Raw genomic sequence first — 21,260 nt, forward strand, 5'->3', positions numbered from 1 at the left:
CTCAAATTTGCAGGGAGACCAGTGAGGAAGCTGCTGCATCAGTGCTGGTGTGAGACAGTGGCAACGGGGATGGCGAGGAGAGTACAGAATCACAGGTGATCTAGCCCATCTAGGCCTATCTTAGGTGGGTTGGCATATTCCTTCCCCTTTTTCTCTCTTTCACTTCTTTTTCTTAACATGGAGGAAGAATCGAGAACTGCATCTCCCAGACTTTCGCCGGGACCACACGCTGGGAACTGTAGTACCGGATCTGAGAAGGGCCCGGAAGGAGGATGGGAGGCTGTGGGGCATGCTGGGAGATGTAGTCCAGCGGGCGGTGGCACGGGTGTGTGTGGGGTGTCTGTGTGTGTCCGCGTGCGTGTGCGCGCGCGTAAAAAGATCGGAGATGCTGCGAGCATTGCCGCTTGGAGATGGGGCCTCGGGGCGAGCTGAGTTCCCCCACAACTGGGCTTTCAGTCTACAGAAGCCTCCCGCAGACGGCTGGCTTTATTCCATTGTCTGTGAGCTAAGAGGGTGCGGCCGCTCGGCAAGTGGGCGCGCCGCTGGAGGCGCCGGCCGCGCGCGGGCCAAAGCATGGCATGCCGGGAATTGTGGTCCTGGCTCTCTGAGGCTGTGGGACGTGTCGCGGCGCCGCGCCCGCTCCTCCTTCCCCGCCCTTCTCAGCAGTCCCCCGCCCCCTCCCTCTACCTCCTCCTCTCTCGCCCGCAGCCGAGTGTCCCCTCCCCCACCCGTTGGGCTCTCGGCGGCTACTGCAGAGGATTCAGAGCCGAGTCGCTGAAGAGGAGGAGGCTCTGTCCCCGTGCGCCATCCACCACCCTGCTGGACACGGGCGAGGGAGCGAGAGCGTCGCCGCTGTAGCCTCCAGAGAAGACAAGGGCATCGCCGTCTCAGCCGCCGCCCCCGCCGCCGCCGTTTTCGCCTGCAGCCGTTCGCCGGTGAGGAGACCTCCCCTCGCCACCCGGTCCGCTCGCCCTGAGCCTGGGCCGGTGTTGCTGGGGAAGATGAGAGTCGGGGCTGCGGAGCCCCGCGCGGTTTGGGAGGAGGGGGTTGGGGTCGCTATGGAACGGCAGGCTGTCGGGGGAGGCTTGTCCAGGCGCGGGCTGGGGGTGGGGTGAAGGTGGGACCCAAGCAGGTTGCGGGGGGGGGGGGGGCGGCGACGAGGGTAGCGGACTTTTAATGGGGAATAACCGGACCTGAGACAGGAGTGTGGGGTCGGGGCGTCGGGATGGAATTTGGGATGGCTTGGGGGCGAGGTGGGAGACGAGACTGGAATGGGATGGTTTTTAGTGGGGGAGGGGACTGAATGAGGGTGATGATTTGGGGTTGGCCTGGAGTAGTTGACAGGTTGGGATCTGAGCCCGGGTTGGGGGGTAGAGGGATGATTTCAATAGAGAGTGGGTGTTCAGGTTTGGATAGGACCCTGAGGAGTGTTATTTCAGGAGAGTGAAATTTGGGGTGGACGTGGGGCAGGCTGATGGAGGTGGCAGGAGCTGGGGGTGAAGGGCTTGTCATGAGTTGAGACCTGAGCTTGAAGTGGCGTTTGTCATCTGGGGATGGTGGAATTTGTGGAGACTTATGGAATAGCGTGGGTTAAGATAGAGCAGAGGAGGTGGAATTTGGGGTTTTTCTAGGATGGGCTGATGGAGGTTGAAATAGGAGCTGGTCGAGGTGGGAATTTCAATGAGGAGAGTGTGATGGCAAGCAGGCAGGAGGGGGGTAAATTGGAAGTTAGGCCCCAAATGGGAGGACAAAGATTGAAATTGGGGGTGGGGCACAGTGGGATAGGATTTAGGGTGATTTTAGAATCACTGGAAGGGACCCGGCAGCTCCTGGGGTGCAGGAGTGAGGTAGAGGGCACATAAGATACGGCTGGGCAGTACTCACTGAAAGAATAGTGGCAGGTGGAAAGCAACGTGGGGGGATGTTATCTTGAAGAAAATGCCCCTTGGCCAAGGAGACAGAGTGTTGGAGAAGGAATGTCTGAGATGAGCTGAAAGGCCTGGAGAGGTGGTTGCGGATGGTGGAGTGGCAGAGGGGAAATTTAAGAAGTGGGATACATGGAGTTTTTGGTATGAATGAAGCAGAGAGGATGGAGAGGGGCAGTGAGCAGTGCTGGCAAGAAGAGGGTTAGATTATTCTGGAGAGGGATAGGAATGGACTCCAAGAGACGCAAGAGGGTTTAGGGGTGGGAACACTTAAATGAATAGCTTTGGGTGACTGTGGTTGGGGGAGGAACTGTAATCAGAGGTTGTTAGGGGGGACTTTGCAGAGGACAGGGAAGGTACATTAAAGACTTTCCTAGAGGATGTCTTAAGTTGTTAGTTTGATCTTTTTGGTTGTTTGTTTCATTTATATTAGTATCATTTGGAAGTAAAGTTGTGCAAAAGGTAAAGTTGAGAGGGGCTTCAGTTAAGGTAGAATTAAGGAGGACAGAGTGTCTTCTATTATTCATATATCATTAAAAGAAAGTTGGGGGGAAAAACCCACTCCCAAACTAAAGGTGAGAGAGGATGAAACTAGAATGTGATATGTATATTTCTATATGATGTCTGCCTTCTCCTTTCCCCTTTCTCCCTGCTGCATTTAAAAACTAGTCCCGGAATTTGGAATTTAAATATATTTGGTGAACTGGAGTTTGTTAAGGGTGCATTCCTTGCTTGAGAACTGATGAATGAGACTGAAAAAATATGAGGCTAGGCAGGCAGTATGCATGTATGCAGAAAGAGCTTAGGCCTCCCCACCCCCCACTGCCTTAAAATTGATTGCTTGAAGACTCCATTTATTGGTGTCCTGGTTTGCAAGGCAATTAGGCCCATCATTGTATGCAGGCTAATAATCCTGAGATGAGTCTTGGCACTACCGCTTTATGTAAACAGAGAGATGACAGGAAATATGGAAATGTCATAAATATTCATTGGTGAGATGGTTTGGTACTGATGGAGTTTTTTATTTGATTCTCTTTTGACATCGCTTGATAAGATTTAAAATAATTGGACTGTTTTTCTATAGATTGAATTTTCTTCTAAAGGAATTCAGGTGATCAGAATTCTGTCAGATATGGATAAATAAAGCATATAGAGTCATTTTTATTTATTTTTTTTTAGGGGATGATGTTAATAAAGGTACATTGCATTAACTGCAGAAACAATATCCTTCTATTCATCAGAAATTTGATTTAAAGCTTAGTGATATGCTCACTCTTATAGCAAAATGGTGATGATGGAAAGTAGAGAAGAGTAAATGGAAGGAACATCTTTAGGGAAACAGTTTTCTGAACTTGATTGCATTAACTATGATATGTTAAACATGAAGTGGTTGTTGATTAGGGTACAGACAGAAAAAATGGGAAAGACCTAAAAGAGGATAAAATTGGCACCAATGGGATTAAAATAATTCTTTTTGTTTTTGTTCAAGCTTTAGAGTTCAACTCCAAATAAACCATTTTCCTTGGCTTCCACAGTTGAGCACATAAAAATACCCATTTAGAATCTTTTTTTTTATTTTTAAAGTACCAAAATGGGCAGAGTGATGGAAAGTTGGACTTACCCTTGGAACTGAAGGCATTTTGTTATGAGGAAGCTTTCTCTATTAAAATAAAAATCAGGTTTGAGCAATTACCTGTATTTCAATGAGAGTATAATCTAACTAATGCAAGCATTTCTTCTCATAACTTTACTCTGGGGTCCAGACATTGCTTTTGTGGACCTGCAGGTTTAGTCTTGAGGTGGGATGTTTGTATTAAAGCCCTAGCTTTTGAAAGCTCAAATGAAAAGTAACCACCTGGGAGAAATGTGTTAGTTTTTTGTTTTTTTTTTTTTCTTCCTGCAGCTGTGGTCACCTGTGCAGTAGTAATGTGTGTTTAGTATCTTTACCCCATTTGATCCTCGAGATATTCTGGTGAGAAGGGGAGAGCAGATGGAAGTATTGATACCATGGTAGAATGAAGAGCCCATGAATTTAGGAGTAAAGAGTCCTGGCTTCATATCCCAGTTTTAAGTTGAAAGCTGAGTGATTTCAGTAAAGTCATTAAAAGCCTTTCATACTTAGTGGTAATGGTTGCACAACATTGTGAATGTACTTAATGCCACTGAATTGTAAATTTAAATATGGTTAAAATGGTAAATAAAACAGAACAAAACAAAACAAAAAACCTTTCATACTTCACAAGGCTGCCAAGGGGAGCAAATCAATGCATGTCCTAAAACACTGTACATATGTAAAATATCTCTTCACTATTTATTTGTTTGTTTATTTATTTATTTATTTAATGCCTGCTAATTTAATGCCAGGGGAAATTAGAATGAACCAAAAGCAGTTGTCAAGGAGCTTTCAGTGTCATGGGAGAGATAGACAATTTAAATGTAGTGAGAGAAATGAGGCAAAACGAATGCAGTGGTTGAGAGTGTGGGTTCTGAGGTCTGTCCACCACTTATTACTAGCTGTGTGACCTTGCGCACAATGGGCTCATCTGTAAAGTGGGGATAATAGAACTAATCTCATAGAGTTTTGTTTGTGTTTTGATGGCTGGCAGTATGGGGATCCGGGGATCCGAACCCTTGACATTGGTGTTAGAAACACCGTGCTCTAACCCACTGAACTATCAGGCCAGTGTTTTGAGGATTAAACAAAATAGTCCATGGAAAGCATTTAACACAGTGTGTTGTTACTTAGTACACATTTAAAAAAAATACTATTTGGTGCCATTATTATTAGATAGGTAGAGGCTAGAATGGTGTATAGTATTGTGTGCCCTACCAATGAGTTTTTAGTATTAAAGTATTCTATTATTTATTAAAAATGTATTATTTTGTATTATTATCATTTCACAGTTTATCTGCACATTTGCATGTTTGTACTGCATATTTGCAGTCTGGGGACTTAAAATAGCTCTTTAAACGCCAAGATAAGTACTAAACAGATGTTAGCTGTTAGCTTCCTCATCTATAAATTAAGAGGAAAAACTGTGCTCTGAGAAGTTAAGAGACTTATTTAAGGTTACACAGCAAGTGGAAGAGTCTGGGTTACTGCTCCTAAATTCTGATTCTTCAACCCTGTTTATGTCCTACTTTTTAAGTTGTGAAGTAAGCCATATGCATAAAAGTGTATATAACATAAATCCACAATGGAAGGAATAATAAATTAAAGACCTGTGTACTTACTACCCAGCTTAACATAAAGGAGATTTCTAGTAACTTTAAAGCCTCTTGTAAGGCTCTGCCTGAGTGAATCTTCCTCCTTCCCTTAACTTCAGAGTTAACCACTTCTTTGAATTTTATGTTAATCATTCCATTGCTTTTCTTTATACTTTTACTAAACATATGTGTATCCCTAAACAATATATTTTTTACCCTTGCGACTTTATATAAATAGAATCATAGTGTAAGTATTCTTCTGTGATCTGCTTTATTTGTATTTATTCTTGTCATTTTTTAACTTTAAAAGAGTTCATTTTCTTCTACCATTAAGTAATATGTGCTCAGATTCCCATACTGGCCAGCCGCCAAAACACAAATAAAATAAAATAAAATAAATAAATAAATAAATAAATAAATAAATAAAATAATATGTGCTCATGATAGAAATTGGAAATTACAAGGAAGTCTAAAATCCCCTTATCGTGTAACACTTTCTTTTATCATATGTATGCATATACTGAAGGATATGAGTAGTCCAGGTAGCAAGAGGAAGCCAGTTTGCCCTTATGGATGATCAGATTACCTAAATGTGATTCAATCATAGCTGGAAATAGGAATGAGAGTGGGTAGTAGTGACTTTTGTGAGCTCTGAAAGAGCACTGTCTTGGAATGTTTTTCTCATAGGCAAGAGTTCTATACATACTGGATTCTAATTCTTTGTTATACATGCTTGGAGCTTCATGGTATATTTTGGCAAGTCACTTAAGTCTTTTGGTCAGAATTTTTATGCATCTTTCTTTTTGCAGAAAGGCAGTCTGGTACATTGGTCCTTACCTGATTGTGCAGGAGGGTCTGTCATCTGATGTACAGACAGTACCATAAACAGGAAATCTTCAGTCATATATATCAGAAGCTTAGCAACCTAAATACCAAGAATTTTTTGTGCATGAAATTTGAAATCCAGATTCATTAATATGTTGGAACTTCAGTTTACTTATGTGTAAATTGGGGCTCAAATGAGATAATAAATGTGAACATAACTTTTTAAACTGTAAAGGACTATATAAATGTTGCTTTTTTTTTTTACTTCCTAGTTTACAAAACTGAGATCAGGGCACCCTCCACGTAAGTAAAAAGCTTGTCACTTTTGGTTTATTGCCTTTCTGAAGGGTTCTTTTACCATTGGAGGAGGGGATACATGAATGTCAGTTTCACACTTTCTTCCTTGAAACCTGAAGATTGTAGGTTATAGTGGAACAGAGAAGGTGCTAGGGGACTTTCTTCCAGTGTATTTATGGGACCTACTTCCACATTAACTGTGCTGGCTAGCTCAAATGAAACAATTGAGGCTTTATTGAAGTGGAAAATGGAGTATAAACTGCTCTCCGTTATCCTGGCAAATACAGTCATTTCCCTCTTAGCAATCTACCTGTAACTTATTACAGAGGCAGTGTAAAGTGAGGATAGTACATATGTAAAAGGGAGATAATACTCCATTGTTGGGTTGATATATGGATTAAATGAGAGAAGAAGAATAAAGTACCTGGAATACTGACTGTCACATACATAGTTGGTGCTTAATATAGTAGCTATTACTATTTATATTTTTATTTTACTTGTGAATTGTTTAGAGCTAACTTTTCCTTCAGGAAAAATTGTTCATTTGTAACTTTTGTGTTGTTGCTCAGTATTTTCCTGGGTTTCATCTCTCCTTACTCAATTTACATTTGGAATTTAAAATTATTTTAATATTATAAGTAAAGCAAAATAAACAATGTAAACCTATAACTGTAATATATTCTGAGGCCAAGGAGCTAGTGGTTTTGTGCATGACAGATAGGTTTAAGACATCTGTTCAACAAATATCTATCGAGTGATTATTAGATGTCAGGCAGTAAGGGAGTGCTAGGAGTCTGGGATACAAAAATTAAGATTCCTTGCTCTTAAGGAACTTACAGTTTAGTGGGGAGGCATACATGTCAACATAACTATAGCATAGTGGGATAAATGCTACAGTGGAGGCATGGACAAGGGATATGGAGAGGGTGGGGGTTGGCACAGCCTGATCTGCCCAGGGAGCAGGGAAGAGAGATATTTAGAGGAGTTAATGCTTGAAGTGAGACCTGAGGTATATGTAGATGTGCTGGGGAAGGAGAGGTTAGGAATGGTTCATCTAATGATCACACACAATCTTAATTGTTCCCTCCCTATGATCTAGGAGTTCTTAGTTTGTACTTCTCTTTAAGGCCTTTCTAGCATGTGAACCAACTGTAAAACCACATAAGCCAATCCCCAGTCATGCTGTATTGTCATGCTCTTATTCTTTTCCTATGTTGTTCTTTTCATCTGGAAAGTCCTCTCCCTACCAAATTCCTTATTTCTCACTTTGTCCACCAGATGAGCTATACTATTGAACATAGTTAATGGTTTTTGCTCTTCCCAGTTTGTTTAGCAGGAAGAGATTTTTGAAGCTGTGAAAATAGTTAATATTTAAGATGTGATCTATTGTTTCTGCCTTCTCAGTAATGCTGATATTCTTTAGGATTGGCTCCTTGGTACACTGGATTTTTTAGATTCTTACCTTGAGTAGTCTTGCCATATGATCATGACTCTCAAATCTATATCTCTAGCTCAGAGCTCTCTTGAGCACCAGACTTGTCTATGTCACTGGCTACTATCTGCCACCATAAAACATCCATTCCAATGGTCCTCGAGTTCAGTATGTCCTAGACAGAACTCATTTTCCCCATCTACTTCTGACCTCTCCCTCCCTGCATGCTCGCCCTCACAAAAAGTTAAAATCATCTCCTTGTAAAGGCATTACTGTCTATCCAATCATTCAAGATAAAATTCTCTGTCATTAGTCTTTTCTTCCATATTTCTCATAGGCAAACATAAATCCTTCTAAATATTTCTGGAACTGAACTCTCCATTCCTGCTGTTACCAACTTAGAGCATATCCTAATCTCACCTAGACAAGGGTAGTAGCCTCCTAAGTGGTCTCCGGATCTCCCATCTTGTAAACCTATCTTTCACCCAGCAACCAGAACATCTCCCCAAAAGGTGTATATGTCTGTGTCACGCCCCTGCTTACATTCCTTCACTGGCTCCTTAACATGACATATTAGGTCTTCTGTGACCTGTCCCTATATACTCCTCCTGCCTGATCTACCATCACTGATAATACTGAGTGTTGTATAGTTTCTACAGACATCTTGATGGTTCATACCTTTGCTCATGTTATTTCTCTTTTTTTTTGATCCTTTTGGGTTATGTGTATTGTCTCCACCAAGAAACCTTTCAGAACCCGTAAGGTTGTCATAAGCAACAGTGTCCGCATTTTGTTCCCCGGGAGCATCTACTCCTTGCCTCTGTCACAGTACTTACCCTGTTATAGGAAAATTTACTGTTTCTGTCTGCTCCTTCACTTACTATAAGGTTCATGAGAGCAGGGATTGTGTCCTACTCATCTTTATATTCCTAGCTCCTGGGGTGTGCCTTGCAAGTAGTGAGTGATTAGTTTTTTAACCAAATGAAGATAGATAACAAACTAGTAATAGTTTGTAAATAGTCTAATGAGGAGTAAGATGTAATTTTTTCCCCAGATGTAGGTTTTTATTTCTATAGCATGGAATTTAGAATTTAATTGGATTGAGGGCCGGCCCGTGGCTCTCTTGGGAGAGTGTGGTGCTGATAACACCAAGGCCTCGGGTTCGGATCCTATATAGGGATGGCCGGTTTGCTCACTGGCTGAGCGTGGTGCTGACAGCACTAAGTCAAGGGTTAGGATCCCCTTACCGGTCATCTTTATTAAAAAAAAAAAAAGAAAGAAAGAAAGAATTTAATTGGATTGATAAAGGCTTTGATGATGATGATGTATAGCACAAGGTTCAACAATAACAGACAGCAAGCTGGTGTCTTCAGGGGTTGGCATATACTTTCTCTAAAAAATATTTTGGCTTTGCAAGCCTCATATGGTCTCTGTTGCTCCTCATCCTCCTGCCCAACTCCCTTCTTCCTTCCTCCTTCTCTTCCTCCCACCTTTCCTCCTCTTCCACCTCCTTCTTCATCCCTGCCCCCTTTTACGTGGTTTAAGAATGTAAAAACCATTTTTAGCTCACAGGCCATTCAAAACAGGCCATGGGCGGTCCATAGCTTGCCAATCCCTGGTATGTTATGAGAAATCAACTGAAAGTTGTAGAATATTGAAGAGCAGAGAGACTAAAGAAAGTTCATATTTCTTGCTTTATTTATTTCATAAAGTTTATTTCTTGGGGCAGTTATGCATATCTTTAGTATTGAAAAGAACTTTGCAGATTTTTTTTGGTCAAACTATGTTTATCTAAAAGTTTAGCATTTTATTAAATTGGCCATTCATTTCTGTATGAAGATGCTGTATGAACACCTTGGTTTGTAAAGCTCCAGTACAATTCCTGCTTCTCCCACCATCTACGCAGGTGTCTTTTAAGAATATGCCTGTTTGCATGATGATATAGGTTGTGCTTTTTCTTAGACATAGACATTGTGAATGCTGATAGATTTTTCACAGTAAACTTCAGTTTGTGGCTGATTTGAGATTATGATCTTGGTTTGCCTTCTGATCATGTCCTTCAAGTTTGACAGTTTTTGCTGATGCTGATATTTCTAGCCTCTGTTTTGTGATTTTTCTAATTTAACCTTTATAATATGTCTTCCTCCCTCTTTTATTTTGAGTTGATAGCAAAAGTTCCTAACTGTAAATATTGATAAACTATTTATACTTATGCAAATATAATTGTACTATATTATTTGATCTATAGTGCATAGGTTGGTCATGTGGCATTCTTTTCATTTTAGAGATGAGGAAATCAAGACTCAAGAGGGTAAATTTGTCTCAGGCCTTAAGACAAGTGGGGGATGAAGATAAAAAGACAAAAGGGACCTGATATCTGTGTATCTATGGTAGACGATATGATGTATGCTTTTCTTTCCCTTATATAATTTAATTCTCACATTTCCACTGTGTAATTAATCGTGCCCATTTTACAGAAGAAGAAACTGAAACAACTGAGGCCTATAAGGATTAGTATAGGGATTGCATTCGGTTACATAACTAGTAAGAGAGGAAAAGCTTGTATTAAAAACCTGATCTGCCTTTCTTCAAAGCCCTTGTTCTTTTTTTTGTACTGTGTATAAAGTTCCCTGGTTTTAAACTGTTAGATTAGTAGTCTTCAACCTACTTAGACAAGTTGTATCTTGGTTACTCATTAGAATTGCCTGAGGAGCTGTTAAGAAAAGAAAGACATGCCCCAGCTCTACTGTGCACCAGAGCTAACAGAATTTCTGTAGGTAAGCCTAAGGCAGGTGTGTGTATTGGTTTATATTTATATAAAAAATATAAATTAAAAAGAATTGTATTGAGGTATATATAGCATATGTAGAAAAAATACACAATAAGGGTGATCAGAACTGAGATCAAGAAAGGGATCTCAGTTTTCCCTCCTCCAAGGAAGCTAATATTCTGACTTCCAATACCATAGATTATTTTTGCCTGTTTATGCACTTGCATTAGGTGTAACTGGACTTTTGTACTCAACATTATTTGTGAGATGCATTTATGTTTTTGTGTGTAGAAATAGTTCTTGCTCATTGCTATATCTTACCAGTTCTCAGATATTTTGGTGTCTTCACGTTCTTATTATTGAGCACCCCAAAGAGCTTTTGTTTGTGGGTTATATCTATCAATATTTACTGTATTAGAGATTAAAACTGAGAAATTTAAAGTGTTTTAATTTATTATAAAAACGCTTATTACATGTTAGCACATTTTTATGAAAGTAAGTGTATTATCTGAATCCAAAAAATTAGAAGGATGATTATTTTACATTTTTCCAAATCTTCTTAATGTCTGACTGGACTCATATCTGCTTCTGTATTGAGTCTGTTGCAATTGGTTGTTTTGCTTGGAGTATACAAAGAAAATCAAGTTCCACATAGATATGAGGTTGGAAAAGAAAGGAGGAATGTTTTAATTGCTTTTTTTTTTTAAGTTGAATAATTTTATTTGTTTGTTTGTTTTTGGTGGCTGGCTGATATGGAGATCTGAACCCTTGACCATGGTGTTGTCAGCATCGTTGTCTACCAACTGAGCTAACCAGTCAGCCTTAATTGCCTTTATAGATTATTGTGGATATTGTTCTTTGATACTACCAGAACTTGACAGCTAGTAGTTTCTTAAGGTCCATTGCCTTGTGGAACATGAAGCCATATCAGTGAGCTTTTCATACTCTGATACATTAAAGTCTATTGGTCTGTTTTGTGTGAGGAGTCTTCAGAAAGTTCATGGAAAATGCGTATAATGAAAAAACTATGCATGGATTGCAAAATTTTTTTTGTACTAAGATAAACTCATCTAACTTGTTATAACATGTCTGAACAGGATCTAGTTTGAGGTAGTAGGAAGGATAAGTCATCAGTTTGAAAAGAGCTCCTATCAGAGAAACATGAATTCTGCTAAAATTGAAGCAAGAACAAACATCAAATTTATGGTGAAGGTTGAGTAGAAGAATGATGAAATCACTGATACTTTATGGAAAGTTTATGGAGATAATGCCTCAAAGAAATCAACAGTTTACAAATGGATAGCTCATTATAAGAAAGGATGACAAATTTTAAGACGAAGCCTGCAGAGGCAGACCATCCACATCAATTTACAAGGAAAAAATGCATCTTGTCTGTGCTCTAATTGAAGAGGACCAACTATTAACAGCTGAAACAATAGCCAACACTATAGACATCTCAATTGGATCAGCTTACATGATTCTGAATGAAAAATTGAAGTTGAGCAAACTTTCTGCTCAATGGGTGCCAAAACAGTTGCACCAGATCAGCTTCAGACAAGAGCAGAGATTTCAATTGAAATTTTAAATAGGTGGGATCAAGATCCTGAAGTATTTCTTCAAAGAATTGTAACAGGAGATGATACATGGCTTTACCAGTACAATTCTGAAGACAAAGCACAATCAAAGCAATGGCTACCAACAGGTGGAAGTGGTACAATCAAAGCAAAAGGGGACCAGTCAAGAGCAAAGGTCATAGCAACAGTTTTTTGGGGTGCTCAAGACATTATGCTTGTTGACTTTCTGGAGGGCCAAAGAACAATAACATCTGCTTATTATGAGAGTGTTTTGAGAATGTTAGCCAAAGCTTTAGCAGAAAAACACCCAGGAAGTCTTTGCCATAGAGTCCTTCTCCACCAGGACAATGTTCCTTCTCATTCCTGTCATCAAACGAGGGCAGTTTTGTGAGAATTTTGATGGGAAATCATTAGGCATCCACCTTACAGTCCTGATTTGGCTCCCTCTGAATTCTTTTTGTTTCCTAATCTCAAAAAATCTTTAAAAGGCACTCCCCCCTTTTCCCCCCCAGTTAATAATGTGAAAAAGACTGCATTGACGTGGTTAAATTCCCAAGACCTTCAGTTCTTTTAGGGATAGACTAAGTGGCGAGTTATCATCACTTACAAAAGTGTCTTGAACTTGATGGAGTTTATGTTGAGAAATAAAGTTTATATTTTTTATTTTTATCTTTTAATTAATTAATTAATTAATAGATCTTTTACCCATGCATGATTTTGTAGCATCATGCATTGGTCATTTGGAAAACATTGGTTCATTGAGTGTCTTTAGTCTGCTCATAACAAAATACCATAGACTGGATCACTTAAACACAGAAATTAATTTTTTTTACAGTTCTGGAGACTAGAAGTCCAAGATCAAGGATCCAGCATGGTCAGTTTCTGGTGAGGGCTATGGCTACATTCTCAATGTGTCTTCACATGGTGTGGGGATCTTGGGAGGAGGGTGCATGGGAGTTGGAGGGTGGGGAGAGGAAGGGAGCACTCCAGCTCTCTGGTGTCTCTTCTGATAAGGGCACTAATCCCATCATGGTGGCCCCATCCTCATGACCTCATGTAAACCTAGCTATAAATAATCTAAACCTGATTATCTCCCAAAGGCCCTGTTTCCAAATACCATCACGTTGGGGGACAGGGCTTTCACATGAATTTTGGGGGGCATAACTCAGTGTATAGCACTGAATTATGCAGATCTTATAATGTTGACATATTCTATTGCATAATGTCAAAAAAGCACATTTGTTAATATCACCACCAATCTCACCAGACAAATCTTTTGTCATTTTAACTTGAAAGCTCAAATTTTATCATTGGCAATAAATACTGACAGTTGTTTTCTTTGAAGTGACAGTCTCACATCATTCATTTTCAAAAAAAATCTGCTAAACATCCAAGTCTGAATAATCATAGTTTGTCTGCCAGCTGTTCTTTCAAGTAAAAATGGTGTTTTATAAGAAAAAGCAGCTAGTTCAGCTTGCAACTCAATTGCACAAGTGCTTTAGTGCTTTTCCTTGAGTCAATTTTTGTACTTTGATATATAGCAGACATGCTTTATGTGTACATCCCATTTCATCAACAGAATATTAAAAAGATGCTGCTATGGGTCAAATGTGTTCATGTATTATAAACTTAATGTCTATTGTAACAGTGTTAAGAGGGTGGAAATCCTATTAAGGTAATTGAAGGTGGAGCCTTTAAGAGTTGATGAGATTGTAAGTACTGTTCCCTTTTGAATGGATTAATCCATTGATAGTGAAATGGGTGGTCATGGGCATGGTTATGATGGCTTCAAAGGAGAGTGAGTGAGAAGCTTAACTCTTTCTTGCTCAGCCCATTCTCGCCATGTGACACCCTGGTCACTGTGGGATTCTGTAGAGTTCCCACCAAGAAAAAGGCCCTCACCAGGTGTGTTCCCTGGACCTTGGACTTCGCATCCTCCAAACTGTAAGAAATAGATTTCATTTCTTTATAAATTACCCAGTTTCAGGTATTCTTTTATAAGCAACAGAAAATGGACTAATACAGATGCGTAGTTAAGGACTGAGATTTAATAAAATTAATAATTTTTATAACTTCATCAAGAACATTCTTAAGTGAAACTGAAACTAGCTTAAAAAATTTTTTTTGTATGGTCATGAAGAATGCAGTGATGCTATTATAGTTTGGTGTCACTGCCTTGATGCTGTATAAGATAATATATATTTTTTGTTAATATGAGTATGTTTCTAGGCTTTGTTTATTTCTTATTGGAGGAATAGGTGGTTATGTCAAACCTTTACTAAAAATACTGTTTTGAAAGCCAATATGAATGCAGTGGTTTTTCCTTGGCTTAGTAGAGCTAAAAAATTAAGAGTTGAGCAGTTTCACAACTTTGTCAGGGTGTTAGAAAATCATTGGGCTTGGTGCTTATTGTTCTGCATCTTGTAGTGAAGAAAAGGTGTGAAGTGGCCTTTAGAGAACTGTGCATAGCTATGCGTAAAAGTGGTTCTTTAGGTATGTTAGGTTTTTATACCCTTAGTCTGGAGTATTTACAGTAGAAAAAGAAAAAGATGCAGATGAAGCCACAGCCAAGTAATCTTCTGTAATGACATTGGTTTTTCACAGTGATTGGGCAGAGGAGAATGGTGAAAGAGATAGGTAAGACAACTCCTAGTTCTGAACATTATTTTACCTTCCAGTTAGCACCTTCTATACAGCCTGGAACCTTAGTTCTGGGATCGAGGAACTAACATTCATTGTGTACCTACATTGTCCCAGGCCCTGTTATGTAATTTAAACCTCACAATTTTGCTGTAGGGTGGTCATAATTATTTTATTTTACATATGAGAAAACTTAGGCTCAGAGATGTTGAGCCTGTGCAGGCCCATCAGCCAGTAAGTGACTAGGGTGGGATTTATTCCTAGACTTTTTTGCCTCCGAGCTTATGAGTGCCCTTTCCTAAGTGCCATGCTGCCTTCAGGGGACAGTGTCTCACTGATTATTTGTTTATCTCTGATAGTTGGAACCTAGCATGGGCTTAGTACATTTATGTTGAAGAATTGAGTCAATGCAAAATGAGTGAGCCAGTTTTTACAGAGTAGGATGTCATCTACCTGCTCTGTGCTACTCAGTATATTGGTGCTAGCTACAAAGAATGCAGTGACACAGTGTTTTTGTACAATAGGATCTGGTTATCATTTGTTGCTGTGGGGAAAGGGTCAACCTTCTTAATGATAAACTCTGTGAAACTATTTAAATAATTTGCATGTTTAAGAATCGAAGGGATTTAATGGGATGAATTTTCCTTAAATTATTAAGGATCTCTTTAGAATATGTAACACATATATTTTGTTCTGGCTTACCCCTTACTAGCTATGAGACCTTGGACATGTTTACTTTTCTGTCTCATTTTTTTCATCTTTAAAAAGAAAATGGTGGTAGTAGTGCATAATTCCTAGGTAGTTGTGAGGATTGAATGAGGTAATTTATATAAAGAACTTATCATAGTGCTTGGCATATATTAATTACTTAAAAAATGGTAGCTATTATTTATTTATATTGTCCTTTTAGAATGGAATTATGGGATTTATTGGGACTTTCCGTTTGTGAAAAAGGAACAGTGTTTTGGGCTTTTAGAACATCTTTATTAGAGAAATAAAACACTGAATTTATTTGTTTTTGTACTTTGGGATTTGTTTTCTAGTTGTAGCGTACTTGGTCTTCTTGGCAACAAAGCTCAAATTTTGGCTATTTGCCTGAATTTCTTGGTGGACCAGTGCAGGTATGTTATGACCTTTGACTCTTCATCAACTTCTTAAAGTTTGTGGTATGGATTCGGGTTGAAACAGATTGCATTGTTCTGGAGAGTTTACTGATGTTGCTAGTTCTTTCTCAATTAAAAATGTCAGTGAATATTAGAAATACCTTTCTAAATTTTTTCTAATTATACTAGTTAGTCATCACTGAGGTGATCCAATATTTCTCCCAGAAGCAAAGGAGGAATTTTAAAAATATTTTTCTACACTTATTTATGTTGGTGGTAATATTATCCTTATTTTTGAGATTTATGACTCTGATGGTATATTTTGATCAGGTTGTGGAATTATGGAGGGGAAAACCAACTACGTTCTAAATGAGCATATCTGAAAGCCTGCCTTTCAGCCAACCATCATTGTAGGGACACTGTCTCCTAGATGGGAGTTAGTATGAAACTCTTGAATACTTAAAACCTTTGAGATGAGATCCAGGTTCCCTAGTATGGTATCTAAGGCAGGTCAGGTCAGTATCCTCTCCCTAATTTCCTTACCAGTGTCACTCATTGTTTGTCTCTCCTCCCAGCTTGTACATTTTACCTACAGTACTATGGTAGTGGGCATTGTACTGTGCTTGCAGTTCTTCAGATGTGCCGTGCCTCTTGTCTCACTGTTTTTTTGTGTTTTTTTGCACCTGCTCTTATCTTGGCCTACACATCTTTTTGTTACTCTTAATTGATCGATCTACTCTGACTCAGCCTTTAAGACTCAGCTTAGGAGTTAACATTTTCCGGAAAGTTTTCCTTGGCTTTCCTAGGTTGGGATTTGGTGCCCCATTTCTGGGCTTCCCTGGATAATTACAGAATTTCATTTTCCCCATCAGTAAGACAGAGAAAAATAATAGTTACTTTGTGGACTGTCAGTTAGGGATAAATTGGGTAAAGTGCATACCACTAGCCTTAATCAGTTAAAAATTTAATTTATGGAATATTTAAAAACTTTTTCTTTTCAATGTACTAGATGTCTTTAGAGAAACTTGCTCTAAAAAATGGGGGAGAGCATTCTATCATTTATACTGTGCTGACACTGATAGTATTTTACCTCCTTCATCAAGTTTATTCCTCAGAGTAATTTTGTAAGGTGAATTTAAATCCCAGATGTTGCACTTACTTGCTGTGCGACCTTCAAAGTTACTTAATCTTTCTATAACTTATTTTCTCCATCTGTTAGATGGGTGTATAATGGTATTTACATTATATAGTTGTTGGGAGGATTAAATGAGATGATTAAACTGCTTAGTTCAGTGTTTGGCACTTAGTATGAATTCAATAAATGGCAGTGCTATGGACTGAGTGTGTGTGTCCTCCCCAGATTCATATGTTGAAACTCTAATCCCCAGCGTGATGGTATTTGGAGATGGGGCCTTTGGGAAGTAAATATGTTGTGAGGGTAGAGCCCTTGTGATGGGATTAGTGCCTTTATAAGAAGAGACAGTAGAGAGTGTGCTTGCACTCTTTGCTCTCCATCATGTGAGGATACAATGAGAAGAGGGTCATCTGCAAATCAGAAATCAACCCTTACCAGACACTGGATCTGCTTGCACCTTGACCCTGGACTTCCCAGCCTCAGACCTGTTAGAAATAAATGTTTGTGTTATTCTGTTACATACACAGCAGCCCAAACTGACTAAGACAGGTAGCACTGTTATGATCACTTTCATTTTATAAATGAGGAACTGGATACGTATTTAGACATCTGACTAGATTCACTGGTAAGAATCAAGGATGGGATTCAGGCCATGTTTGTGTGATGCTAAAGCTTTTACTATTTATCCTTTTACCAGGCTACATTTTATAATTAACATTTCATTTGTATGGAAATGTATTCTGAAATGCTTTCCAGTGTTTGGAAATAATTTGTTTTTCTTGGATATTTAAAACTTTCAGTGATGTTTTACTAACAGTTTACATAAACTTAAAACTCAGTAGGTTAGGAAAAGGACTTTTTAGGCCTGGCTTCCCTGTGATAGGACACAATTTAAGGGCAGATATCCTGGGGTGATAGTCAGTGGTTAGTAAAAAGAACAGTGTTGCTCCCAAAAAAGCTTTCTTATACATAAAAACAACATACAACAGACGACACAAACTTAATGTACAGTTTGCTAAGCTTTGACATATGTATACACCCATGAAGCCATTACCATAATTCAAACAGTGAACATATCCATCACCTCCCAAAACTTTTCTGGTGCCCCTTTGAAATCCTTCCTTCCTGCTCTCTTCCCATCCCCATCCAAGCAACCACTGATCTGCTTTCTATCACTATAGATGAAACAGTGGTTCTGAAGTCAGACCAGTCAGGATTCAGTCACTTCATCTTTCAACCTTAATTTACTCATCTGTAAAATAGGGATTCTACCATCTGCCCTGGGGAAGATTAGAAACAATGTATATAAAGAGGCTAGCATAGTGCCTGACGCATAGTGGGCCCTCAATCCCTGGAAGCCAGTATTACCAGTCAAGCTTTCAGTTGGTAGTCCAGAGTACGTGTAGGAGTTCAGAGCTCCAAAATTTGTTTCTATCTTCTAGAGCTCAAGTCCTTTTCCACTGAATGATCTTCCAGTGTTTTTGAAACAGGAAAGTCTAGATTTAGGCAGCTTGAGGCCCTAAGGGGCTTTCTGTTGCTCCTTCCTTCCCACCTCCGTGCCCAATGTTCCACATGCTATTAATTATGAACAGATGTTCCTCATAAATAAGCAAAGAACTCCAAAGCAGATTTTCGAGTTCTTTATGTCTGTGTCTACGTCTAGCATTGTGATAAAGATGCATAAGCAGTGAGCTTGTAGTCAAAGGTTGGGGTTTTAGTTTCCTCAGACAAACCACAAAATCTTCTTCCTGAGCCTCAGTTTTCTCACCTATAAAGTGGAGGAGGATCATCCCTCACAAGTTTGTTGAGAGGATTAAAGGAGAATTTTAAAGTGAATTGTATGATGAAGTAATAGTTCATCTGCATCATCCCCTGACTGCTTCACAGTGTTAGAACATTGTAAAAGGTCCAAGTTGCATTGAAATCTTATAGTTTTTTGGGTTTTTTTTAAAAAGTTTTTTTTTTTAATTAGGTTACACTAATAGGTAGAACAAAATAGCAAAAACGAAAGGTAAAAATGCTTAGGCTTTAAAGTTGGAGAAACTTTAATTTAAATCTTAGTTTAGTAGCTGTGTGACCTTGGGCAGATTATTTAATTTCTCTGAGTCTTAAATTCTCATCTTTCAATAAGGGGTGTCTGTATTACCTCAGAGGGTTGTTGTGAGGATTAGAAATAATGTGTGTATAGTGTGTACATCTGCATATAGCAGATGTGCAGTGGTGCGAGTTTCATTCCTTCCGCTTCGAAAATTGGTAGATTTGTGGATCCTTTTTTTTCTTTTTTTTTGGAGGCTGGCCAGCACAGGGATCGAACCCTGGACCTTGGTGTTATCAGCACCACACTCTAACCAACTGAACTAACTGGCCAGCCCTGGCTTGTGGATTCATTGAGCTATTACTACTGAAGAGATTATTTTTGCCTTCCCCATTCCATGATGCAGTTCAGCACACATAGCTGAGGTAGTTTCTCGGATTTCCCATTTATATCTGTAATGCAGCGCAAGGTTGACGATGCTAGCAGTTAATGTAAAGACTTTTTTTTAAATAATGGGAGGAGCCTATGCCATACTTTTGTACTTTCTCATTAATTCTCATTGCTGTAGCTGGAGGTACTTTGTATAATGGGAGTCAGGGAAACCAGAGTCCATTTTCTTGTCTCTTTTATCTGTGTTTATTTGGTTTGAAGGATTGTCTAAAGGTTTCCTAGTGAGTGAAGTGGATTTGCTGAGTTCAGATTCTTCTTCTCAACCTACTGGGGAGAAAAACAAATAGAAAAAAGCAGGGAAAACTGGTGAGTTAGTTCTGCTGATGAAGTTGTCGGGATCTTTGAGTTTGAGGGCAGGTGGAGAACAGTTGATTCTACATTTCTCCCTTCCCCTCCAGAGCCTATAAACTTCCACACAAAGGGAGCTTTAAGATAGAAGTCTGCATTGTAATTTCCTAGAAATTACTGCTTCTGTAACAGTTTATTCAGTTTGCACCTCTTTGCTGCAGTGGATGAAACAATAGGGACAATAAAACCATTTATCTGATAGCTGTAGCCTCAATGGGATGTTTGTTTTAATAATGGTATAATTTGCAGGGCTCATAAATTGTGATTTTATTCTCATGGAAATAACTGCCTGGTGGTATTTGGATTCTCAGGTCTCCTGTTGTGGATAATTTCACTAACATTCTGGCTGACAATTGTCTTTATTCCAGACTTTGTTTTAGATTGTTCAGGCTGGTTGGGTAATTAGCCCAGGGAAGAGCCAATTTTCTTTAGTCTGGGCCTGGCAGGTGGTTACTAGGTAACTAGAGGATCTTCTGAAGGGGGAAGAAATGCTGCTTAGGGGTTCAAGGCAAATATCCAGGTTTGTTTTGATTATGTGGGATTAAAAAAAAAATCTATCCAATGCCAAAACAGCTGATGAAATTTAAAAATTTAAATCATCTGACTATTTATTTTGCCTGGTACCAAACAACCCATTATATTTGAAATATCATATGTTTGAGTTTTTAATTTTCATCTACATGTTTTGGCTGGGAATATCCACAGAGGGCAAAGATGTTAATAGCCCTAGGTGTTTTATATACACTGTTTCTAAATCAGTGAGAACCCTGAGAGATAGATATTGTTTCCACTTTACATATGCAAAAACTTAATTAAGTTATCCCAAGCTACTTGGGATCCCAATTAAGGTATCTCAAGCTACTTAGTGGTAGGCAGTTTACCAGATTCAAAGCTCATGGTCTTCACTTCCAGTGTAAGACATTATGAAGATATGTTCAAATTTCTATTAAACTCAGATATTATAGCAGTTGGCTCAATAATATATTATGCATGAATTAGTACCTGTCATTAGATATGTATAGCTGATTATTCCTCCTGTCATTTAATTTTGTATTTAGCAGTAAGTTACGTGATTATCTTACCAAAATAAAAGGACTTCCAGACAATAATCCTCTGTTAAGAATTCTCTTTTTTTTTTCTTTTTCATTTGGTTTTTGGTGGCTGGCTGGTAAGGGGATCTGAACCTTTGACCTTGGTATTAGCACCAACTCTAACTAAATGAGCAACTGGCCAGCCCAAGAATTTTTAAACGGCTCCAAAGCATGGTGTAGTCACTGGAAATAGCCTTGGAGTTTGGGGAATGAGTTTCAAAATCTTGACACTAAACCTCCATGGTGCAAGTGCCACGGACCTGGGACTCAGCACTGATAACTTAGATTCGAATTCGAATCTTTCACAGAATACATTAGACATACACTAGAGACACCTTGTAGTATTTTAGGAGCAAAAAAATTATTTTCTCTTAAGACTTTTTTTTTTTTTTTTTTGAGTGTACTCAGCCACCTGAGACATCTGGGTC

General features: G+C 39.1%; 1 protein-coding gene across 2 annotated transcripts in view; it reads left to right on the top strand.

Moving 5' to 3' along the window:
* Positions 1 to 705: 705 nt before the first annotated feature.
* The window catches only part of FAM168A (family with sequence similarity 168 member A), a 188,476-nt gene continuing 167,921 nt past the window's right edge, over positions 706 to 21,260 (top strand). For both annotated transcript variants that reach the window (XM_063094355.1, XM_063094357.1), the window contains exon 1: positions 706 to 935. The gene's annotated coding sequence lies outside the window, so the exon portion shown is untranslated. The remainder of the gene's footprint in view (positions 936 to 21,260) is intronic.

This window comes from Cynocephalus volans, chromosome 4, assembly GCF_027409185.1.
Source record: "Cynocephalus volans isolate mCynVol1 chromosome 4, mCynVol1.pri, whole genome shotgun sequence".
NCBI lineage: Eukaryota > Metazoa > Chordata > Mammalia > Dermoptera > Cynocephalidae > Cynocephalus > Cynocephalus volans.